Below are 16,383 nucleotides of genomic sequence, written 5' to 3'. Positions count from 1 at the left end.
ACTGAGCTTCTGACAGTGACCCGGGAGGGTGCCTGGTGAAGGGTGTAGTGACAAGCACATCTGAGCCTCTTAGACTGGTAAGCAACCCTATCATCCTAGTAGGCACAACACAAATTAGACAGAACCATCTCTGCTTCCGCTCCCACTTCCTTCATCCTCCACTGTCTCTCATGTTAATTGATGACAGTCCCCTCTCTTCTCTCTCATCAGGATAAAGGTGATGGTTACTTGAACCTGATCTGATCATAGAACAGATACATTGGCAATAAGGGCCCACTAGGATAAGGAAGAATGGGATTTACCTCCCGACATGGTATGGGGTTGGGGTTCCCCGAGAAGCCATGGCCCAGCTCTGGAACTTCTGCCAAAGACCCTGCAAGTATCTGTAGCTATCTAGCAAGAGAAAGCCTGGGGTTGGCCCCAGCGAGAATCAAGGGCAGGTGGAGTGGTACTCCCCTAACAGGGCCAGTGGCTGCCCCCCAGGGGCTGAGCTGGTGTGCTCCCTTCACTAGAGTCCCCATGAGCAGTCCTTCCTTCCATTATTTTAGCAACACAAACCTCTGTAAGAACACTTGTCACCAGGTGAGAAGCAGGGAGGCTCAGAGATGCCAGCGATGACCAGAGGCCATGGCTCTGTTCTTGGCTGGACCACCGTCTACCTCAATGTCATGGGCAGAGGGTTCTGGAGAGCCGTTTCTTGGTCCTCAGATACCTCGCCTTCCATGGCCCTGACACTCTGTCATTAGACAGTCACTCGTCTGCCACCTGAAGGCTGTCTAGTGCATTCATCCTCAGACTTTCTCTGCTCACCGACCCCTTTGAGAGCCCAGCGGAAATGACCGACTACTCCTCGTGTGTGGAATACCCACGTACATGAGGCCTCTGGTACAATTTGGAGGGAAAGCCTGGACCCTCCAAACACATCTGTGGGCCCCAGGTGAAGACGACTTGGTCTGGTCCTCACTCGACATTTCTTAGATAGGCAATGGAGGCAGAGAGGACCTGCCCAGAGCCGCATCACCACTCTCATTCAGTGTTTCTCCAATGTTGCATCAATCCTTGGGGCCCCCTGAGTTCCCTCAGAAAGTGCGAATACCCCTGCTGGACGACCCCTCCTCCCGCTGGCTGGCGGGCTGGTGGGCTGGTGGACAGGCGGGTGAGGCCAGATGGCCTGTGTGGCGAGGGGATGCCTGCAACCTCACTGTGAGGAGGTGGCAGAGGCCAGCCAGTCCTACACCAAATGCTGTCTCTGCCCTGTGACTTTTGGCAGGTTAATTAACCTCTCTGAGATTCCATTTTTCTTCTTCGAAGTGGACATCATAGCCAGGCCGTGTGTGGGGGGAAGAGAGGCAATAACGTGCAGGGCAGGGCTTGTAGTCAGCCATTCTTTTGCTTTTCATGTTATTTGGGCCCAGTACCTACAGCCGACACTATGTCCAGTACCTACAACTGACACTATGTCCCGGAGGTGGACCAAGCTAATGCTCTGCTTCCCTTTCCATGGGTTTCCACCAGCCCATGGCCCTGAGCCCCAGGGCTCCTGCTCAGGAAATAGGATCCCAGCGGCAGAGAAGTGGGGGCCTTAAATAACCACCTCCCCAGTCATGGGAGCCGCGCCCCACCCCCCCCACCCCTGCTCCCTGCACCTGTTACTGGCTTCTGCAGCTGTGAGGCCAGCTTGCCCCCTGCTGGCAACCCAGCTCTGGAAATCAGACTGAGGCTGCAGAGTCAGGGGTCAGCCATCAGCCAGGACTGGCAGGGGGCAAATCCAGGACCAGGGGGCCTGGGCAGAGCCACATCTACCTTCTCAAGGCACAAGGTAACACCTTAGGGTGGAGCAGAGTCAAGATGCACCCCTACACACAAACACACACACAATCCTGCTGAACCCCTCCCTGCAAGGGCAACGTGATGTACCGAGAATGAGGAGGGCAGGGGCTGGGTGATGAGGGGGGCGATGCGGGGGGCAGCTGGAGAAGGCAGGAGTGTGCATCAGGGTTCCAGGCTCACAGGTTTGGCTTTGTGTGTGTGAGTGAATGTGAGAGAGAGACAGAGAAGCAGACGGATCGAGACAGAGGGAGAGCCAGAGACTGTGTGAGTGGGGGGCATGGGAGAGAGAGACAGAGAGAGGGAACTTAGCACAATTCACCCTCTCCTTTTTAGGCCCGGAGAGCCACACCCGGGAGAGAGACACAGGTCTGGGGTGTTGGAACTGTCTCTGCCACAGCCCCTGCAGGACAGAGGCCAGACTCGCTGGAGGCAGGGCAGCCCAAGCTGCGGGCCCTCCAACTGGGAGTGCCTGGTGCCTGGAGCAGGTGCCGGGAGCAGAGCAAGCAGCGCTTATCTCTCCAGAACAGTTCAGTTCCCCCACGTCCAACACAAATAGAATCCTTCCCTGCAAGGCGGCTGCCCTGTCCCCTTTAGAGCAGCCGCTCGCCTTTCAATTTGGTCTTAAGATGTGATGGATACAAATTGCAAAGATTTGGTCAGCTTTTGAGTGAAAGCAAATTTTACAGCAGGGGAAGGGAGTGAGGGAGCCGGGGAGGTGGGGAGGTGGGGAGGTGGTAGGAGGCAGAGGGAGAAAAGGCTGAAATAGAAAAATTGCTGAAAGGCCTCCTGCAGCCTGCCAGGAGTATTAACTTAGGATGATGTAGGAGAAAAGACTAAGTGGTTTTTGTGTCAGGTACACTGAATCAAACCACTTCGAATGTATGTGTGAGCATGTGCATGGCGGCACGCCGGGCCCACCTCAGGAATGGAGAATCAGCCTGTTTTAAGGGTTTTTTATGTTTTGCAAATAGAAAAAATGCTATGCATAATTTAGAAAGAGGGAGAGCCCTGGGGATGGGCCTTTGCTGAGGGAGGCAGTGGCTGGGAGGCCAGGCTGGCTCTTGGGACAGGTAATGGGGTGGGAACGGGGAGTGAGTGCAGAGGTCATGCAGGGCTGGCAGGAGGCTGGGGAATGTGTGCCTGGGGGTCTTGAGTGAGGGAGAGCCCCTGGGCCCCAGGGGGAACACAGGAAGATGCCCTGTGTCTGCCTTCCCCCAGAATCCCAGATGCTTTTTCCGCTCCCCCCACCACCCCCCAGAGGCCGCAACACAGAGGAGTGTGCTGGTCCCGGGCCACCTTGGGTATTACTGCTGACCTCAGACATCGCTCCTTCACTGAGTGCTCGCTGCATGACAGGTATTTTAAAATTAATTTGTTTTTAAAACACTTACTAAGCACATCTAATGCATACTATGGACCAGGCAGGGTCTCAGCACTTTACAGTTATGAATCCATTTAACGACGTAATTGCCTTATGGGCATCATTTTACAAAAAGGAAACGGAGACCGAAGGAGGTTGATTTACCCAAGAACACACCCTAGGGTGACAGCTGAGAGTCACATCCTTGTGTAAGTGCCCCTTCTGGAGCCCAAGGGAACTGTGACTTGCTTCTAGCCAATGCAATGTGGCACAGGGGATGGGATGTAATGCCATGACTACGTGGCGTTCTGTAAGACTGCTTTAGGAGTTGGGAGAGACAGAGGTGCTCTCCTGCCCAGCCCGCAGTGTGTGGGAGGCCATGTAGCAGGGAGCTGCTGGGGGCCTCTAGCAGCTGAGGCCTTCAGGTCCACAGTCACAAGGGACTGAGTTCTGCCACCACCCAGTGAACCTGGAAGAGGAACCCCAGCCTCCGATGGGATTGAAGCTCCAGTGACCCCTAGGGAGATCTTGAGCAGAGGACCCACTAAGTGGACACTGTGAGCTAACAAATTGGTTCCGTGGCATTAGCGACCTAATGCAACGCAGCAACTGAACTTGGAACCACGCTTTAGCATCGTCTGTACTATCGCTTACACAGCCACAGCGGCGCACAGTTCTCCCGGCGATGCTGGAAACCGGCATCTATTTCCATCTGCAGCTAAGAAGACTGAGGCTCAGGATGGTCAGGGACCAAGGTCCCACAGCTGCTGAGGGCTGCGTTAGAACGCCGATGTCCGTGGTCTCTGCCACCGAGTAGTCCCTGAGCACTCACTGCTCTGGGCCGTGCATGTCCTCCAGCATCAGAATGGAGGAGGCTCGGCTCTCAAGTCCTGCTGACTCTCCCATTCTGTGATTTTTCCAATCTTTCTTCAAATTTATTTTTATTGCCGACACTGTTACAGGTGACCCCATTCCCCTCCCCCACTTTGTGTACCTCCACCCAGCGCCTGCCCCTCCCGCCCCATCCTCCAGGCGGTCCCCAAACTGTGGTCTGCATTCACGGGTGATGCTCTTTGGCTGCTCCCTTCCCCTTCTTCCATCCGGTCCCGCCCCCCTCCCTCTGACAGCTGTCAGTCTCTTCCATGACTCTTTCTGTTTTGTTTGTTAGTTTATCTTGTTCACTAGACTCCACGGATAGGTGAGATCATTCTGTGATTTTTAACTTCCTCTACCACTCCTCCCTTGCTTTTTTTCAGCCTTTGCAACATACTCTTTGTTCTCTCCTTCCTCTGCCTTCTTCCCTCCTGTAGTCTCCCTGAGGTCCCAACCCACCGACCCTCATTCTGACCCTCACTAAGTGTCTTACAACGGCCAGGCAAGGTGACGGGTCGGAAAGGAGCTAGGCATTTCCTTACGGCCCACACTTACACCCTGGTTTCTTTCCTTATTCTGTAGCTCTCCCTAAGACTTGCATTTGGTACCCTCACTGCTGGTCCTGCTGGTCAGCAATCTGGCTGTTCCCACCCCAGGAATAATGCGGGAGGACAGCTGACTTCAGGGTGGCTCAGGAGCAGATGGGACACTTGGCTAAAGAGCCAGTGTCATTCTCCCGCTGGCTTGCCTCGGCGAGGCCCGCCAGCCTTCCTCCCAGACTGCCCCCTTCCCATGGCGGCCTGCCCGCTCCTGCAAGGGGGCGCAGGCCCCACCGCCCTTCCCCTCTGGTGCCTCCTGTGATGGCCATCGCACCCAGCGCCATGACATCACCTGGGCCAAACCGCTTCCCCGGGGGGTGACGGCTTAGCGCTGACAGCCTGGGGGAGAGCCGAGGAATGGCTGCCCCGCCACTGACCTCCTCCATCTGGCCTGTCTCGGACAGTAACTGAGAAGACAGGCAGGGAAGAAACAGTTTCTGGCACCGTCCACAGAATGTGGATGAACCGTGCCAGGATGGCTTGTCCCCTGTCCAGGGGATGGGTGGCACAGTGCCCAGGAGCTTTTGAGGGCCCTAGTTATGATACAAAACAATGACACCACTTTCAGCCCTGGGTTCTTTGCCATTTCCCTTCTCCATTCCCAGCCAGGGCCTGCAAGAGGGCATTTCAGCCAGTCCTCAAGGCCTCTGCTTGCGCGTGTGCACACACTCACGCACATGCACACATATACGCACGCATACTCTTGCACGCACATATGCACACACATGCTCACAGGCGCATTTGGCCCAGGAGCTAAACACTTTGTTCCCTTGCTGATATTTCTGTACAAACTCTAGATACGTCCAGCTCCAACCTGGAAACCATCCTTTGCACCTGAAGCTGGATATGCTTTTCTGTGCCCTGAGGAACATACATAGGAACAAATGCCGACCCCAACCCAGAGCTCTCACGGGACCCATTGCGGTGATACGTGGGAACGTGCTTTCTGGGGTTGAAGGGCTGCAGAGATGAACTGCGGCCCAGTGTCCTGGCGGAACCCGGTTCATTTGCTGCTTGTGCGGGTAGTGAAGTGAGGGTCCAGGAGCTGCTGCTGCTGGCATACTCATTCTGTACTGGGACTTTCCATGAGACACTGAATATTTACTCTTCCTGTAGACACCTGGAAATGTGCTTGCATCTCTTCTTGCCTTGTGGCTGGGCTGGGTGACCAGATGAGAGGAGGTGGCCATGACGAGGAGAGCACTGGGGCAGACAGGTGGCATTTCTCTCCTACCCATACAGAGGGATGGATGTTCAGCGAGGGAGAAGGGGATGGTTAGACCCCAAAGCTGGAGAAGCTGGAGAAGCTGGACTGTCTAGGTGGATCCAGGTCGTTCTGCTTAGGCACCTGGGGTTCAGGTGTCAGTATCCCGCCACCTGGTCCCTTCTGACCACGTGCAGTGTCAGCACCCTGAAGGTTCAGGCAGAGCAGACAGCTCCCACAGAGCCAAAGGGGTGTGGGGGCACCCGCCACCCAGAGGCCTGAAGCTCGCTCCTGCGCACAGGGGTAGTGCCAAAGGAACACTCAGGTGCGATAGGGAAGACGTTCATGGGCGTAAGACGGGGTGGACCCTATAGTCAGGGTCCAATCGCCATGGCCATTTGGGGATTAATGCTGACAGGACTTACCCGTTTGTGCCCACAGGTGGCGAAGCCCAGCCATTTAGTGACAGGTTCTTCGTTAATCCACAGTGACCATCCCCAAAGGAGGGGGCGCTGCATCGCAGTCTGATATCCCTGATGCCTCATGAGGCTCTGGCCTATTACGCCCCTGGTTCCTTGTGATGAGCCCAAAACCAAGTCTCCTGACTGATGGAACCCACCTTCAAATATTTATTAGCACTGCTAGTGTTCCCCAAACTTCCCACTCATGCAGGAAGCCCTGCTGACCAGTAGGCTGTTTGGTGCAAGTTAGAAGAAGATGCCCCCACTTTGGGCCAGAGAAATGACAAAATGGTGCCCCCAGTTATAAAAAGGACCCCTTCTGAGCATTCACCAGTTAGAAAAAGGAGCTCACGGTTTGGGGCTTCCAGGCCCTACTTTGCACACCATAGGTGAAAATCCCATTCCTTCCGTTGGGAGCCCACAGCCAAATTAGAGGGACAAGGCGGACACGGGGGGCACCCATCTACACACAGCCTCAAAGGTTTGTGCGTGACGAGAGGCGGGGGCTGTCCTGTGAATCTTCCTGGTGGCGGCTGGAGGTGGAAGGGGCCCCAGAAGGCCGAGCAACATAGAACTGGGGTCACGTCTTGCCTGCTATCCCTTCTTGGCATCAGAGAGACCACACCACCACTCATAATTTCAGAAAGGCTAAGTTGGTTCAAACCTACAATTCAAGGAGCCCAGGAGTCTATCTGTATAGACAGCTGTTTGGGAGGTGCGAGAACGAGGAAGTTGAAATCCACGAACCTGGCATCCACAGCTCAGGGTTGCACCTGAATTCTCCCAGGAGGGGTGGCACGACGCCGCCTGACAAGACCGACGCAATGAACGTGGGCAACGCTGCCGTGGTGGAGTGCTGGCTCCCCGCTGGGCACAACGCTGTGCGCTTTGCAGGTAATATCTCATTTAGTGCTCACGACACTCTTACCAGGGACACATTAATTTTCCAATTTGTAAATAAATAAACAGACTTAGCATAGATAATGACGAAAATAAGAATCCTTATGTTGTGCTTACTATGTTCCAGGCACCTCCATAAACACTTCATGCATATTAATTACTAAACCCTCATAGTAACTGTATGAAGTAGTTGTACTATAATTCCTCCTTTTTATCGATGAGGAAAATGAAGCCCAGAAAGATTAAATCACTTGCTTAACATTTAAAAGACATGCTCAAGGTCTGGTGGCTGACAAATAAGAACCAGAATTCAAACCCAGGCCGGTGGGCGTCTGAAGACTACGTTCTGACACCCTACTGCGGGGCAGCACCGCCCAGAGGGCTCTGTGGAAGGAGCCCCAACTGCGGAGGTGTGACCGTGTGGGCACAGGCACACAGGCCTTCAGGGGCCTGGGAGTACCGCCTAAGGCAGCTAGCTTTCGGTGTGAAATTTCTTTGGACCTGTGTGTTTTATTTTAAGAATTTTTGCATGTGTTTTGCATTCTACTTTACAATGTGTACTTTTAACGTAAAATAATATAATTTTTGCTGTTGTTTTCAAAACTTTGAGGCAAAAAAGATGCTCCTGGAGGCCATGCTATGCTTACCCTGAGGTTTTGTTTACCTCCTGGCCCTCTACCTGGTGTCCCTGGGGCCACCCATGTGCAAGAAAAATGGCTGAAATGGGATTCAGGTAGGTTTTGAAACTGGTCAGATCAAAGCGTAGACCCTGGCTCCCTTTTGCCACCAGGTCCTGTGACCTTGGGCAAGTCTCTTTATTGCTGTGAGCGAAGGTGCTCTCCGTCTGTAAGTCAGAGACAAAGTATATGCCTGTCAGAGCGTCATTCCGGGGAGCGAGGCCAGGCATCTGACACTGGGTAGGAGCCCAAGAAGGGGCACCGTTCCCACTGGCTACTGATGACTTTATCACCTGCAGTTGTGGCAAATCCAGTGTTGAGCAGGTCCTCTCCATGCCCCTCCTCAGCTGGTTTTTGTCCTTGGTGGAGAGAAAGGTGCTGCTCGTTCTCCCAGAGGGGTGTGCTGTCTACTTCCCGTAAGCCTGCCGCCCCCGTGGGGCTTGGGTGGGGGCCAGGGCTATCTCCCTCGCCCTCATGTGGATCGTTGTTGACTGAGAAAAGGAGCTTTTTTCCTGCTGGCTGGTGGCTCCGCTCAGAATAAGGGCCAGCTTGAAGTGTATGGGTCATATATATTATGTTCATGTTATATCCAAACCTCTCCTTTAAATACTTTCTAAGACCCTTTAACTCTCTGACCAAGGCTTGAGCAAAAAGGAGAGTTACCGGCCAGTGGGGTCAACAAGAGCGCCTGGCCTTCTGGCAACTTTCTGTTTGCAGGAGAGCCAGTGAGTCTTACCGGCCTTCGTCTCATCTCTTTGTTCGTGAAATAAAGCTAAAATGGCAAGGCGTGGCCCCTAGGAATGAGTTACCACACCACTTAGGACGGCTGTTATAAACAAACAGACACACGCACAAGGTAAGTGTCGGAGAAGATCTGGAGGAATCAGAGCCCTGTGCACTGTTGGTGGGTCGGCCGACGTCGCGGCTGCATGGAACAGGACAGCCAGTCCTCGGAAAGTTACACCCGGAATCACTGTGTGACCAGTGAGCCCATGTCTGGGTATACGCATTTTAGTACAACAAAAATCATTTAAAACAATCGTGCTTCAAAAGTAAAACAACTGTTTTGTACGTTTTCCCCTTTCTGTTCTTCACCAGAAGATTGGAAGGTAAATCCTTTCTTGTATTTGAAGAAGCGGGGTGGGGAGGGGACAACTTTAAGCTCAGTAGGACTCTGGGCTTCCTAGGCTGCCAGGGGACTGCAAATAGGGTTCCGACAGGCCCAGGCTGAAGCCCGCTGGGCAGGACGGTACCCTGGAAATTGACCTTGAACACTGGCCTTTCACCTGCTCATGCGCTGGTGTTGTGTCCAGGTACTTTCCCCTGAGTAGTCAGGTGGTAACAGTTTCTAGAAGCATTTGCAAGGCGGACAGAGGGTAAGGGCTCTGATGGGAGCAAAGGGAGCCTCCTCTGGTGCTGCCAAAGTCTCCGCAGCACACATGGGTGTCAGCAGCCGCCACAGGGCAGTGGGAATCCGAGGGCTGGGGACATGTACCCCTACCAGGGGGTGTCAACAGCAGTCTTGGCTCCACAGTTGTAACCTTTTGATTTTTTCTGTCATTGAGATGATCCTGCAAAGGTCCGCTAAGGACTAATGAGAAGGGACAGGAGGGTTTGTAGAGGAGGTGACAGGGATGGGGTAGGGGGACAGACCATTGTGTGGAGAGCTTACCTGCCTTCTGGACTTCCCTGGCTTCAGGGGGAGGGAGAGGAAGGCTGGGCACGTGGAAAGGCTAAGGACTGTGGTCACCACAAGACAGTGGAGGGAGCCTGGGGGATTGTCCTTCCCAAGGCCCCAGAAACACCCAGAGGAAGCAGGGCCCTGGGAGGGTCCCTTAAGCCACCTGGAGACTGTAAGCCAGACTGCCACAAAAACTGGTTGTCCTTCCCCTCAGGGTCCTGGATGGCCACCCTTGGCAGCCAGAGCCTGCTCTGGTGACCCCTCAAGAGAGTGACTGTGGCCTGAGCTTGGCCTGAGACTTTGCTCATTCCTGAATGAATGACCCTACATGAACATCTTCCCTTTGCCTCATGAAGCTGCAGGTCACACTAACAGCCCAAGCCACAGGTCAGCGAGGACATGGACTTCCAGCTGAGGGAGGTGGTGCCTGAATCAAACCCGCTGGGAATCCTCTGAGGGAGAAAGCGGCTAGGCAAGACTGTGGGCTAACAATAATGATAATAATGACAGCCACAGTAACAAAAACTAGCTCAGAATTGTTGAAAGAAATAAAAGCATAGAGGAGACCTCGACCCATGATAGCTGTTCAGTAGATATCAATTCATTCTCCCTCCTTTTTCTCTGCAAGGGGGTGCACTAGATCAAAACCTTTCCCTCTTCCTAGCTGCCAAGATCCCTTCTTGCCCTCCTCCCTTTCTTCTGTGTCTGTTACCCCCTTCTCCCTTCTCTCCTCCCCCACATGCAAAGTCTGCAGAGGCAAACTGTACTTGGCTCTTGTTCTCCTATCAAATCCCACAGGCTGTGGGTACAGCCACAGGCTCCTGCCCAGCCTCTCCCATTCAAGTAGCTCCACTCCCGTTCAAAAAGGCGATAGAATGGAGTTTATTATTTCATTCATCTTCACGAGTTTTCTCTTTGTTATAAGAGAGATATTTCTGCGGGGCACCAGAAAAATCACGAGGAAAAGAAGTCCCGACCCTCAGAAACACGCTCTCCCGCTCCACCAGCTCTCACACATTTCCATGTGGATTGATTGCCCACTACGGTCTGTGAGCTTTTGAACATCACATTTCAAAACGGCAACTTGAAAGAGTGAACATGAAATGAGCAGCCCGATTCTGCTCTCCATGCTGGGGGACATGTGTTCTTGAAGTGCAGGAGACAAAGGCGAGTTTTGTCTCTCCCGCCTACGTTATCTTGGCTTTTGATGCCAGCCCTTCCGGGGGCCCTGACAACAAGGCGGGGCTGGAAAAGTGGTCACTAACTGCTGAGCACTGTGCTAGGCACCTGTGCGGCTGCAGGAAGTAAAGCACTGGTCACTTAAACAGGGAGTGAGCTCTCTAAGCCCAAAGGACAACACCCATGTGGTCCCAAAACCAAGTGAAAAGCAAAACCAAATCATACCTAAATGTTAACGGAATAGAGATAATGATGGCCACCAGAGTGAGACTTCAGGTGACAATCTGGAATGAGGGACTGCGGAGTAAGGCACTGCAGAATAAGAAGAGGGCTTACAGCACAGAAACGCATGTGAAATTTAGCACGGACAAACCGGAACTCAGTCCCTTCCACTGAAGCTTCCTCCTTATTCTGTAACAATCCCTGTTTCCACAGGGAAGTTGCTATTTCTTTAGTCACTTAGCCAGGAGCCCAGCTTCCCCTTCCACCTCACCCCAAGCCTCTGGTCTCCATGTCCTATTGATTCTCTGTCTTAAATATCTCTGAAAGTGGATCGCTCTGTCTAATTCCTTGGCCCCATATCTCTGTCCAGGCTTTTGTTACTCTAACTTGAATAACTGGAAAAATCTCCTAATGGATCTCTTGGCCCTTGCCTTACCCTCCTTAGATTTCTTATTAAAGGTTCCCATTCTCTGTGAGTTAATAACCAAATGCTTTAAAGTGACATTCAAGGGCCTTCATAATCTGGCCCCTGCCTACCTCTTGACAGTCATCTCTTGCCACATGCCTTATGCCTCAGCCTTTCTCTTCTCCTGGAAGTTCCTGTAATAATGGACCATGTTCTCTTGGGCCTGTCTGTCCAAACTGTCTCCCTGGTCGGAACCTCCCCTGTACACCCTTACTTCATTTTCTCTTGCATAGCATCTAACATGCAGCTCGTGCATTGTCAAACAAGTCTACCCAACCCCTTCTGCTCCTTCCTTCCCATGACAGTTGTCCCCACCTTTTCATGGAACTCCCTGCAACTGTTACATCAACAGCTGATTGGTCTGGGGAGCTGTCTTAGAGCAAAGACTGTGCCTTGTTCATGTTTATCCACCTGGGACCTGACTCGGTGTCTAGATCAGAGGAAAGACTTCATAAAGAACGGCTGAGTAGCAACCAACAGAAAGCAGTGTGAGCATGGCAGTGTGAATTAGACAGGAAATGTAAGAACGCTGGGACTGGAAGAGATCTTGAACATTTCCAAGCCCAACACTCTCGTACTTGATGAAGAATGTGGAGCCTGGAGGTAGGAAGTGGCCTGCCCAAGTTTGCTCAGGTAGAATTAATTTTAAAAGGTGACTTCCATCAGTACAGACTTGAAAACAAGCAGGACCAAAATGGGTTATAGAAATGGAAGTGAAGACCAAAGGATGGGTTTGGTTAAGTGAGTCAGAATTACACAGGGACAGAGGGGGAAAGAGAGTCAGAATTAGACAGGGACGGGTGGGGGGTGGAGAGATGCTATCACTGGGGATGGGGAGGAAATGGAGAATCATCAGGTCCAGTCCTCGCTTAGGAGCCAAGAATGCTAAATCTGGATGACTCTATAGAATCAAGTATGTCCTACCTGGACCCAGAAAGCAAGAGACAGCGGGACAGATTGTGGATGGGGTGGGGGACATAGACTCAGTGAAAGGAAAACTGGATTCCACATCAGTGTTTGAGATAAGATTCCTCTTAAAAAGGCAGTCTTTCTTGATGGTCCAGTCTTTGTGTCTTGTGTTGAAGCCCAATTCTCCCTTTAAATGCTCGTGTTTTACAACCCGTATGAGGTTGGCCCCAGAAGGAGCTTAGCATAGAAGGTGGGAGCCTGGTTTAGCTGGTTGAGGAGCTGTGGTAGGGAATTAGGAGAGTGAGGCTGGGTAGTTCTGGAAGACATGAGATGTTGGGTTGACTGCTTTAAATTTGTTGCTGTAAAGAGTAGGGTAATTATGGGTCCTCAAGTTGGAGAAGGGCTGTTTTTAACTCAGACACTTTCATATGGGATCAGACCTTGGGATTTTACATGCACATTGTCCCCTCTGCCTGGAGTCCTCTTCCCCCAGAGGTGTCACACTTTGCTCTCTTACTGTCTTTGCCCAGCTTCAGGTGGTGTGTGCCTGCCTGCCAACCTTCCAGACTGAAATTCCACAGATTCCCTGCTGTGGTCCCATGTTTATTTTCTTCAGGCCACCTTAATTTGTTTTTGTTTTTTTTTTTACCTTTTAACTACTGTTATCTTCCTTGATAGGTTTGACAATTCTGAGAGTGCCAGCTGTTGAGGGTCCCCTCGCCCAAAGCCTTTCTCCAAACACAGCTATTGGTCGGGAGGCTGCCTTTCCTCACCTTGCCCTGCCTGTCTGGGAGGCCCTCCACTCTTTTGCCGGCTATATTCCCCTGGATTATTTACTGCAGGTCACTCCCTGAACTCCCCTCGTTGATTCAGCACACCTTTACTGAACACCCCCAGCATGCCGAGCACTGGGGTTACAAAGATAAATTAGGCTTGGCCTCTGCCCTTGAGGCTCTCACTGCCTGGTGGGTGTGTAGACCTGGGCTCAGGCCTCCATAACCCAGGGTGCTCTGGTACAGGCAGGGAGGAGCATGTGGGAGTATAGGAGGACAGGGGTGAAAGCAATGCACTCTGCTGGGGGTCTGGAAGGGGTCACAGAGGAGGTGACTTTTTGAGCAGGGTCTTCAATAATCTGTATCCTTTCTGTCTTTGACTCCTGAGCATGCTTCGGCTCTCTAAACGTATTTCCCAAACCCTGGATTTTCAATAACCACCCCCCACCCGCCTCCGACGATTCTGTCTCTCTGTCAGTTTCAGAGCCTTCACACATCTCAGTTCCTCCTTTATTTCATTTCTCTCTGTCATACTTCACTCTTCTCTAGAGACATGCAGCCTGGCCTTCAAGAGCTTATGCACTTTCTCCTGGGTGTTCACTCACCAGCTGGGTGTGTGGCCATCACCTCTACCCTTCATTCACTTCGGTTATGTGCTCTCTGAGGAGGTGAGGCAACAAAGTAGACATGAGGCATTCTTCACCATTTGCAGATGGACCAAATGAAGTTCCAAAGGTCAATCACTCCCCCAGTCTTCTGGATCATCAAGAAATCCATGATTCTGACCCTTGTTCCTCCTAGGGAGATGTCCTGCTCCTGATGGACTTGAAGAGTAGAGATGGTCCCTTCCCTTTACTTATCCTCATAGAGCAGTCTCTGGACACTAGGGGGAAGACGATCGTTTCTTCAGCCTGCTCCTGAATGATACTTTTTAATGATGGAAGATGGAAGATGTAACATCTGGTATGAGAAGCAACCGGGTTAGGCTTCTGCCTCCACAAGGCTTCTGTGGGAGGCATTTTTGGAGAATGGACTTTCCTGGCTATTAATTGCCTCTTTGGGATCCTTACCCAAAAGGATAGGACTCTACACGCCCTGGCCTCCTGTCCCAGCTGATGGGAAAGGAGTGTCCTGGAAGGAGAGAGCTGGCACTGTGAATCTGGGTAGTGAAAATCAAGATTGGTTTGCGAATTGAAAAAGGACCCATCAGAATGGGACCCAACTGGAATGTATATAGTTGAACATGAGGTCCTGGCTCGCAAGGAGCCCCTTGAAGCTTGCTGAGAAGTCTGTAAGTCCCAACTGCACCTGGTCTGGAGCAGGTGGAGCGGCCAAAGGCATTGCCTGTACTCTTTTCAGAGCATCCAGATGCCCCAGGAGCCAGGCAAAGGCTGCTGATGGCTGCCTCCCTGCTCCTCTGGCAGAACGCTTGCCGGTCAGCTAGGGCAGGCTGGTGACTGGCTGGTGATGTCTGTATGCACATGAAGGTGATCTAGTTCACTCCTGTCAGGACACAAAGTCAGGGAGCTTGGGCATAAGACAGGTACATGGGTGGGAGGAGAAAGAAGGTGCTGTCTTTCCAGAAGGATCCATACAATCTGAGGCACGAGGTTGGGTCCTCTGGAGCCCAGGACAATGGGGACGTTGGATCCTTGCAGAGAAAAGCCCAGAGGTGAGCCCTGCTGTGGAATGACTATAAAAAGGAAGTCAGGAGATGTGTCACACAGTCTGGCCTGACGTCTAAGGCACTCGAGTGAGTCCTCAGTGCCTCTGAGCTCTGTTTCTCTTTCACTGGGGATGGAGAGTACCATTCCACCTAAGTCACGGGGCATCACAAAGATCCAGCCGGCTGCCCCAGGCGTACCCGTGCCCCTGGGGGTCCCATAACCAGTGTCTCAGTGACTGGGCAGGGCCCAAAGCAGCGCTGTTCAGCCTAGTGTGTCAGCTACAAACGCAAGCCACGTATGCACTTTCACATTTTCCAATAGTTACAATTTTGGAAGTTAGAAAAAAACAGGAATGATTTATTTTAATAATATATTTTATTTAATACAATATATCCAGAATATCAGTTCAATATGTAATAGATATAAAAATGTACTGATGAGATATTCCACACTCTTCTTTTTTCATACTTAGTCTTTGAAATCTGGTGTGTTTTTTGCACTTACAGCAAATCTCAGCTTGGACATTTCAGGAACTAGAGGGCCACATGTGGCTGCTGTGTGGAACAGCACAGGCCTGAGGGTGGGTTCGAGGCTGTCTAGGTAGCCTGTGCAGTTGGTCCAGTCGGCCAACGCTTGTGGTTTCTCTCCCATTTCAGTTGAAGCAGGCTTCCTGGCGGGCGAAGCTTTGATTGAGTTTGAAATCAGTAGGCAGGGATCAAAGATGGTGGAGAGGACCCAGGAGGACCCCACCAGGAGGGAGACTGGCAAGGAGAAGGGGAGGGGTGGGAGAGAGTGTGGAGGAAGCCTGCACCATGTTCCCAGCTGCAGGCCCCCGTGCACCCCACTCAGGGTTCCCTAACCATTGGCATGTGTTTATGTTACACATGTTTTCCTGTTCTCATCCTACCCCAATGCATCCTGACCACTTGGGCCCTGTTTCTGGTTCAGCCCTTGATTGTAGAGCAAAGTGGGCTCCTGGCGAGCCCCCTGCTTCCTAATCCAAGCACCTCGCTCCCTCTCCCTCTGTAGAATAAAGTCAATCGTGTTCATTTCTGACCAACCTGGCTCCAAGGAAGAGTGCAGAAATGAGTGGGAGTTAACATGTGTGAAAAGTGCTTGAAGCATCGGAGAACCAGGAGCTTCAATACACATTGTTTAATTATTCACCTGGTTTTTCTACCCACACACTACCTTGAAAAGGTCCCTGGCACGAGGACCTCCACGGGCCCTGTGAACTGACCTAGCAGCCAGCGTCCCATGCTCTCTCACCCCACATGAGATGCTCCGTCAAGGGCAGGGGCGTCTGGGGTGTAAACGGGCCCGGGCTGTGTGTGAAGGAGATGGTGAACTGATTCTGTCTCCATCATTCCTCGGGCACGCGGTTTGCTGTGATATCCAGGCACCTTCTTCCCCTATAATAGAAACAACCTGTGACCTTTAAGACTCCAGCCTCCCCAGAGAACGGTGCCTGTTACTCCTGGAAGCCTTGAGCCGTTGCCTTCTTTATAAACAGCACTTCAGAGAGCTGACATGGTTTGTTTGTAACAATTGCATTTCTCACCTGAAAGCTTAATTGGATTTT

Source organism: Desmodus rotundus, chromosome 9 (genome assembly GCF_022682495.2).
Source record: "Desmodus rotundus isolate HL8 chromosome 9, HLdesRot8A.1, whole genome shotgun sequence".
Lineage (NCBI taxonomy): Eukaryota > Metazoa > Chordata > Mammalia > Chiroptera > Phyllostomidae > Desmodus > Desmodus rotundus.
This window is presented reverse-complemented; position numbering follows the sequence as displayed.